Source organism: Gavialis gangeticus, unplaced genomic scaffold (genome assembly GCF_001723915.1).
Source record: "Gavialis gangeticus isolate Ggan-Ray unplaced genomic scaffold, GavGan_comp1, whole genome shotgun sequence".
NCBI classification, from domain to species: domain Eukaryota; kingdom Metazoa; phylum Chordata; order Crocodylia; family Gavialidae; genus Gavialis; species Gavialis gangeticus.
In genome coordinates, this window is record NW_017728994.1 from 62,891,912 (window position 1) to 62,899,748 (window position 7,837).

Genomic DNA, 7,837 nt, shown 5'->3' on the forward strand with positions numbered 1-7,837 from the left:
CCCTTTAAAAAAAAAAAAAAAAAAAAAGTAACAATATTCCATGTCTTCCCTTGATTTTTTTTTTTTTGGCAATAACAAAAGGCTTTGCTTACACAATATAAAGCACCTTCAAGAAATCCTTCTGTGGGAAGAAAAGTTAGGATTTTCTTAGGCTAGTGAGAACAATCACATTTCTGCAGTATTTTTAAGTTTCAGAGCTTTTAAGGTTTTGTTAAGTCTTAATATGTGAAATAGATCAAACTCAATCAACACAGTGTGGACGCAGGTCTTTTCACTCTGTGGGATCTGGAAGAAAAGCCTCCTTTTTCTGTTCCTTTGTTAAGAGGTAGACTGAGCAAAGGAAAAGTTTCCAGGTTCCATAAAATCATAAAGCTTTTATTTTTTAAAATATGTGGGATGTTGGTAGGTATTTTCAATTCCTGAATCTATCTTTTCGAAAAGTCTGGGTTATGAATTATGATTGCTTATGAATGGAGTGTAATACATTGTAAAGTATATATTTGGAATAACTGTGATGCTGCAGGGTCTACAAGATGTGGATTTCTCATGGTTTAAGGAATAAAGTCCTGGACCTGTGTTATCTGAGAATAATAATAATGTGATTTCCAGAAGCACAGAAGTATAGCTCAATTGAAATAGAAAATGATGTCAAGATATAATCATTTTTTTTTTATAAGGTGCTTTATATAGTTGGCACTTGCAGGTGTAATTTTTTGTCTCCTAAATAGTTTTAGTGATGCAGTGGTATAATAAGCAAGGTTTATGTCCTGGGCAAACCCTGCAGGAGAGCAGGAGGGGCACAAGGGTTGTAATGAGTCTCCAGCTGCTGCTGGTGCTGCCTGCACATGGTCTGGATGCCCTGGCTCTTGTTCATAAATCAGCAGCAGTGTGGTGTAGATTCTGTCAGTTTGGGGAAGATTTTGGCACCCCTCCTAAGTCAGCACCCAGGGGTTGGTGCCCCTCTCATCCACTCCTAATTACTGTAAAGGTGGCATCTGAATTGCTGCTATTTGCCTTTTATGTAGTTCATCATAGATATTCTAGACAACTTAATAAATTTTCTAGAGGTGAACCGATACATTGGTCCCATATTGGATTGGCACCGATATAGGGGAAAATTGAAAGTATTGGCAGTCGGCTTTTTTTGCTTGATGTGGCCGATAATATGTCCAATAAATACATTGTGCATGCACATGGCCAGGGGTGCAGCCTGGTGGCTTGGAGAGCAGCATTGGCTAGTATTTCTGTTGTGAGGGAAGGGAAGGGAAGGGGTGTGGTGGGGGGCAGATAGAGGCCCCTGTGGTGAGGGAGGGAGCAGGGCTGGGGCAGGGGCAGGCGCTGCACAGCCAGGGTGGGGTGGGGTGTGGGACAGTGTCACAGATTGTCTGAAGGGTGCAGGGGGAGGGCAGCTCCTGCTGCTACATGCACCCCAGGAGGGCATGGGGGGCATGCCCATTGGGCTGCCTTTGCAGGCTGGGGCCAGAACAGCACTGGGTTCTTCCTGGGGGGAAGGAGGGGGGGGCTGGGCTGGGCTGCCCATGGGGCAGGTGGTGGCAGTTCTGGAAGTGGGGCTATGGGGAGGGGGGTGCTACAGCAAATTTTGGAGTGGCTGCAGTCCCCCCTCCCCCCAGAGTCACCACTGCCCACCCTGAGCACAGCCTGGCCCAGCCTCCACCAATAAGAACCCAGCGCTGCCCTGGCCTCAGCCCACAGTGGCAGCCTGCCCTCACCCCGTGCACAGATAGATCTGGGGGCACACACCCCCATGCCCTCCCGGGTTGCTTGCAGCGATGGGAGCTGCCACCCCCTCCCTACACCCCCTGGATGAGCCGTTCACAGCTCCATCCTGTGCCCTATCCTGCCCTGGCTGAGAAGTGCCTGCCCCTAGCCCCACTCCCTCCCACACCATAGGGTCCTCAATCTGCCCCCCCCCACTCCTTCCCTCCCCCAACCTCTTCCCCCACAACAGACTTGCCAGCCTGACACTGGTCTCCAAGCTGCCCAGCTGCATATTGGAATCAGATTGATATCGGCTGACAAGTCTCCTCTAAAAGACACAAAAAATATGTTATAATTTCTGTAAATTCAGAGCTCCTAAACTCTGGCTTCAAACACAGCACTTGTGTCAAGTGAGGTAAAATAGAATTAATTATTTAATGAAAGCATCTCCATGGTCAGAAGGTCGGGTCATATTTAAAGCTCAGTTTTTGGGGTTGTGGGGGTGGGTATTATTATTTACGAATGGAGCTGGGTAACTGACATTACCGTGTTGCCACCTCTCTCATTTTACCTTCCTAATTCTCATCAATAGAATGAATCCACAAAATACAAAACTTTGGGGTGTTTTTTAAAAAGCAATGAAAGGTGTTTGTGTGTTCTTAATTTGTTTCGTTCCTTTTGAAAAGAACGTTAACTTGTCTCTTTTTTCACACTTGTAGCAGCGTGAAACTAGAAAATCGTCTGCTTAAACTTTTGTGCGTGTGTGTGAGGGTATTTTGTTTGGTCTTTCCGCAGTTGATCTGCTGTCAGTGTTGCGGCTGACCTGCTGAAAAACCAATTTGAAGAACTCCCAGTATTTCCCTAGTCACAGATGATGGAGCAAGAATCAGAAAGTCAATGACAGCCTCTTCTGTCAGCCCAGAGCTCTTGGATTTGGATTACTGCCTCCTTGTTTTACTTCAAGAAAACTGAGAATGTTGAAAAGCTCAGCACCACTGTTTGGTCCACGTAATTGGAATGACACTATTTCAACCTTTTGTAAATCAGCTTAATTGTACGCTTGCCAAATATAAGTGACCAGTGAAGCATATTTGTGGCATGCAAACTATTATTTCTGCCCCTCCATCTCTGCTGTTTCATTTGGCTATCAGACATCTAGTGTCCATCAAGGCAGTGTGTTCTGATTTAAAGTAAGGACTTGTTGAGAAATGGGAATAATCTGCTTTTCTTAAAACAACTGTTGTTCCATCTTTTAAAAACAATATGTGAATTTTAGTCCTAAGCTGCTTTAGTACAAATGACATTTAGCTGTTTGTATTTACTAAAACGAGTTACCAGAACCAATTTCTTACTACTGTAAGCATAATACTGAGATTTTGTAAAACCTTTTCTCAAGCCTCTGTTGAAGGAGTTTTCTTTTGATAGAGGTAAAATGACTTTTTGCTGTAGAAAATGCCAGAAGTTTGTTGCAGTTGGTTCAGCCTTCATATAACTTATGTAAAAGATTCAGGGAACAAAGATATCAAATAACATTTCAATTTAGTAATTATGTAGATTTTAGTGTGGCCTAGTGGCTACTGCTTTGTGAGAAAATGCAGATGTATGTAAAGACTATTTGAAGCTTATGAGAGCAAAATCCAACGGGCAGAGTCAAGACCTATGACCTGCACTCCATTTTCATCTACTGAAATCTGTGGGAGTTGGATGGGATGAGGTTTTATAGATTTGTTTCTCTGTGACCACTGTAACTTCCTTCTGGCTTCAACTTTTAATGCAAGTTGTTTCTCATTTTCTTAATAGTAAGTACCTATAACTCTAATGCAGCCAAAATTTGCTTCGGTTGCTACAGTAGGCTCATTTTGCTAGTGGTTACTTTGTGGATTCTCATGGAACACAGTTGTTTGTTTGGTTTTTTAAGTACGTGTATAATACACATTTTTGTGTATATATTTTTGGTTAGTATAATTAAAATACTCTAATGTCAGTTGATCTTTACAGCAAGGTTTTGTACATCTCCCATCGGTGATTTAATTTGTATTCTGACTATTTGGATGCTTGTGGTGTCACTTCCTCATTCTGAACATTTGGTTCCATGTTTACTACAGTAAAGCTTTTTTTTCCACTTTATTTTTACTTAACCAAAAAATACCACCAGAAAGTGAGAGCACAGCCTTTTGCCTGATGGTACAACACATGAAAAACCCCAAGCCCTTCAGTATTAAACAAAGTTTCTCAACAGCTTTCAGATCCTTACAAATGGTATTCAGGTCACGTTACCCCTAGTACAGTCTAAAATACCAAAGCATATAAGATGTAAAGGTTTCTGAGAATCTTCAGCTATGTTGAATGTGTGCAGTGTGCTGAAGTGAATATGTAAAGGCAAACCAAATAAATTTAATAGGAAAAAAAACCTCTAGAGAATATTGCATATGACTTACACTTTTATACTAAAGCCAACTTCTAATGGGAATTCAGCTTGCTTTATGATTTTGTTCATTATTATGAAAGGAAATAACTGCTTCATTTGTTAACAGTAATAATTTTTCTGTTGTATGTTACTTGCATATTTTAAAAGCTAATAACAGTTTCTAATTCCAAAGAATTTGTACTTATTTCTTTTTACCTCCCTAGACTTAATAAAAAGACAAGGTAAGCAACTATTTGGAGTGGGAGGGGAGATTTTTGAGAACATAATCTCCATCAGTTGAAAATATGCGTTGTGTTGTAAACATTGACTCTAAAAATTGCAAGTTATTTGACCCCTGTATGTACCAATTTATTTCTGCTTACTAGAGTAACAAACTTCCTGATTTTTAATCCCATTGGCTTTATTGAAATAACAAGCTGGATTTAGTCCCATTCGTAACTGGCCACAACTTAATACAGGTTTCCTTTATGCTTTATGAGTTCTGGATGTGCAAATTCACCCTTATGCAATAACTTTTTTAATAGAAAAATGTGTTTACATTCGAGGTAAATTCAATGTTATGCAATTGGTGTGGTGGAAGCTCACAGTCAGCTGCTTTGTGTGGTGCATTGTAGGAATGATGCCATAGGCTGAGCCAGGTGGTGTTGCCTGGGCCAGGCTACAGCACCGGTCCCTGCAGCCCAGCCCAGGCATCAGTGTGGCGAGCTGGGAGCCATGAAGCTGCCCGGCAGCAGCGTCTGTGGCCACTGCTCAGGGCAGCTGGTGCCTGTGCTTCTGGAGCTGCAGCTGCCCCGGGAGTGACATGATGCCACATGTGTCCTGCCACTGGGTGGACAGGGGGTGCAGCACAGCCCAGCGGCACTGCTCCCAAGACAGCTGCAGCTGGGTGCAAAGTGCAGCGCACAGCAGCAGCCGCCTCTGCCTGGCTGTGATCCCAGCTGTGTGCACACCCCTCACTACCCCTCTTGCAGCTGCCTGGAGTCTGCAGTCCTGCGTTCGGGGGGGGGGCTGAGCCCCCTTAGTTCCAGCCACCCTGCACTTGTGTGTACTGTCTGCTGTTGGTGAGTACCAAAATTGTCTTGTAAAAATGGTAGAAATGGGTCTGGGGGTCAGTACAGCCGAGGTCTTGGAACATATCTCTATTTGTTACATTGTAAAGTGGATTCCCTTTATGTGAGTTTGAGTTGTGTGCCATTTTTCAGGAACACTTGTACAGCATAAAGCAAGGGAAACCTGGATAGCAGTGCTGTTGGTGAGGCACATCTATGCAAAACCTGTTGGAGGTAGTGGGACATATTTTGACCAGGAGAATTTTTAATTGAGGAAACCCTGGATCCACCTGTGAGATGGGGACACGATTGCAGCAGACCTCCAGCACACAGGTGAGGATTCCTCAGGCCTGCAGCCAGATTCCTAATGGCTTTGGTGAGGTGGAAGCTGTGTCCAGCCTTTCTCCTGGCTTGGACAGCTTCCCACGCGGTGTGCTGCATTCAAGGATCCCATTCCAGGGTGTCTCCTTTACCTCGTACGTCGTATTGGGAGTCTGCCCGCCAAACTTGGCGGATGTGAACTGACTGAGTGACAAGGTGCTTAAGTGTCTTTGTGGATTTATGGGGCTCTGCTTTCTCCCTAGTCTTTGGTGCCATAGAAATACAGAAATGGAGGTTTTCTGAGACACCTCCCCTCTACTTGTACCTTTATAAAATTGCCTTCAGAAGAGCAAAGATAATCATTTTTTTAAACTACATTTTAAACCATACATGGAAAACAGTGATTATCCTCAGGATGGTGTAACTTACATGTCTTCTGCTGCTGGCCCCATTGAACTCCTTTTCACAGCAAGGAAAAATTCTGACAAATCGGGAAAACTTTAGGCTTGCTGTGCCTGTCTTTTCCACTGCTATTGCTGCTTTTAATAGCTTATATGATGGCATTTGAAATTCATCTTCACCTTCCAATATTGGTTTTCCTTCCTTTTATGCACCCTAGCACAGCATTAGTATGGTGCCTAGCTACTGCTTTATATCTACATTTTAAACCTACTCACACTCCACTGCCACCCCTTCATAATCATTTCTAGTTTAATACATTACATCTTTTTTCCTGTGAGCATGCACTGGGTTCATATTCTTTTACCATTCTTCTTATATCTCATTATCAACTTTCAACTGAGCTGGCTACCTCATAATGACTCTTGCCATTGTGGTCTAAAAATATTAATGATTTTATCTACCACCTGATTAAATACTGTTGCCCCTAATTCTATATCTGCTGTGTCTTCTAATGAAATAAATATTTGCATGTAAGAAATTATGTGTAAAGATACAGTAATTGCATTCACTTTAATGTTGCCTATCACCAGGTACCATTATTTAAATGTCAGAGTACTTTAGCAGCCTCAAAAAGCACAGTAGAATATTGAAATATTAATAGTAGAGAGACACAAATATTTGACAGTTTTATCTTAAGCTTTTTTAATTTATTTTTTACTTTCCCCTAGTCTCCCAAGCATTTAGTTTATTTACCCAGATTTTATGCTTTCTTGTTGCTGGACCAAGTCAAAACCCCAAATTTATCTTTTTTTGAATTTACAAAATATTTGCAGGATGCTGTACTTGTAAGCTATAGACTCCCCTGCCTTTGTTTGCCAGCAAGTGCTGGAACACATCTGAAGTGTGCAAAGTCATTATAATGAATTTGACTTTTAGGTCCTGGCACTTTTTTTTGGAGTCAATGAACTCTGGTTTCTATATGAATTTCAGTCATCTCATTCACCTTGCATGAACGTACTTATTGCAGTTTTTCTTAGTTTCAACCTTAATACTTAAACTTTTGGATGCCTATGGTCTGGTTTTGGTAACTTAATGACTTCTTAAGCCTTTTCTAGCCTCTCAAGCTGATACTAAATAAAGCTTTTGCTATTTTTGCTTGGAAATAGAAACTGTAAAGGTTTCACTATTGATTTTTTTTTTTTTTTTTAAACTCTGTTTCTACTTTTTGGTGTTTCTTAAAATTGTTCTTGAATAGTTTCTTGCGTATTGGTAGAGATTGGAAATGGAGAATGCATTAAAGCACATTGAATGATTTTATTTAGAAATAACATGCCAAAGGTTGTATGTGTTTTTGCAGATAGATAAGGAAGAAAAGTGGGAGTCTAAGATAGCTCATTTTCACAGATTCTAGGTAATGCATACTACTACTCTCTCATTGCTGTCTTTGAACAACTTTGTTTTGTGTTCAGATCTCTTTATAAGTACAGCCCTGTCTTTCTTTAAATAACACCACTTTTCAATAGATCTTGTGAAAAATAGTTTCCTTTCAATTACTTCTTATGGATGGTAACACTCATCATTTCTTTTGTCTACCTCTCTTCACCATTTCTGACCATTGAACGTGCCTTCATAAAGGCTCCATTTGGGTAACAATCCAATCAGTCCCACCTCTTTCTGGCATATAGAATTTATTTTCAAAGTGCATAGATAGAGAAGGAAGCCAGATTAGAGTCCCTGAAATCATGCAGCTAAGCTCTAAGAATTTTTAGTCATACGCCGTACTGAAAATTTACTGTTGTGACTTTTACTATTTGTGCTCAAGTCGAAAACTAATATGATCTCATAGACTGACCAGCCACGTAAGACGTCCATCTCTCTTTTACTTTCAAGCAGTTTCTTTCCTTAAAATACTGCCCCC

At 41.3% G+C, this 7,837-nt stretch overlaps 1 protein-coding gene across 2 annotated transcripts in view; it reads left to right on the forward strand.

The window, feature by feature from the left end:
* Nucleotides 1–4,376, forward strand: part of SEC23IP (SEC23 interacting protein) — a 68,339-nt gene extending 63,963 nt beyond the window's left edge. For both annotated transcript variants that reach the window (XM_019502919.1, XM_019502917.1), the window contains one exon: nt 2,515–4,376. The gene's annotated coding sequence lies outside the window, so the exon portion shown is untranslated. The remainder of the gene's footprint in view (nt 1–2,514) is intronic.
* Nucleotides 4,377–7,837: the final 3,461 nt, after the last annotated feature.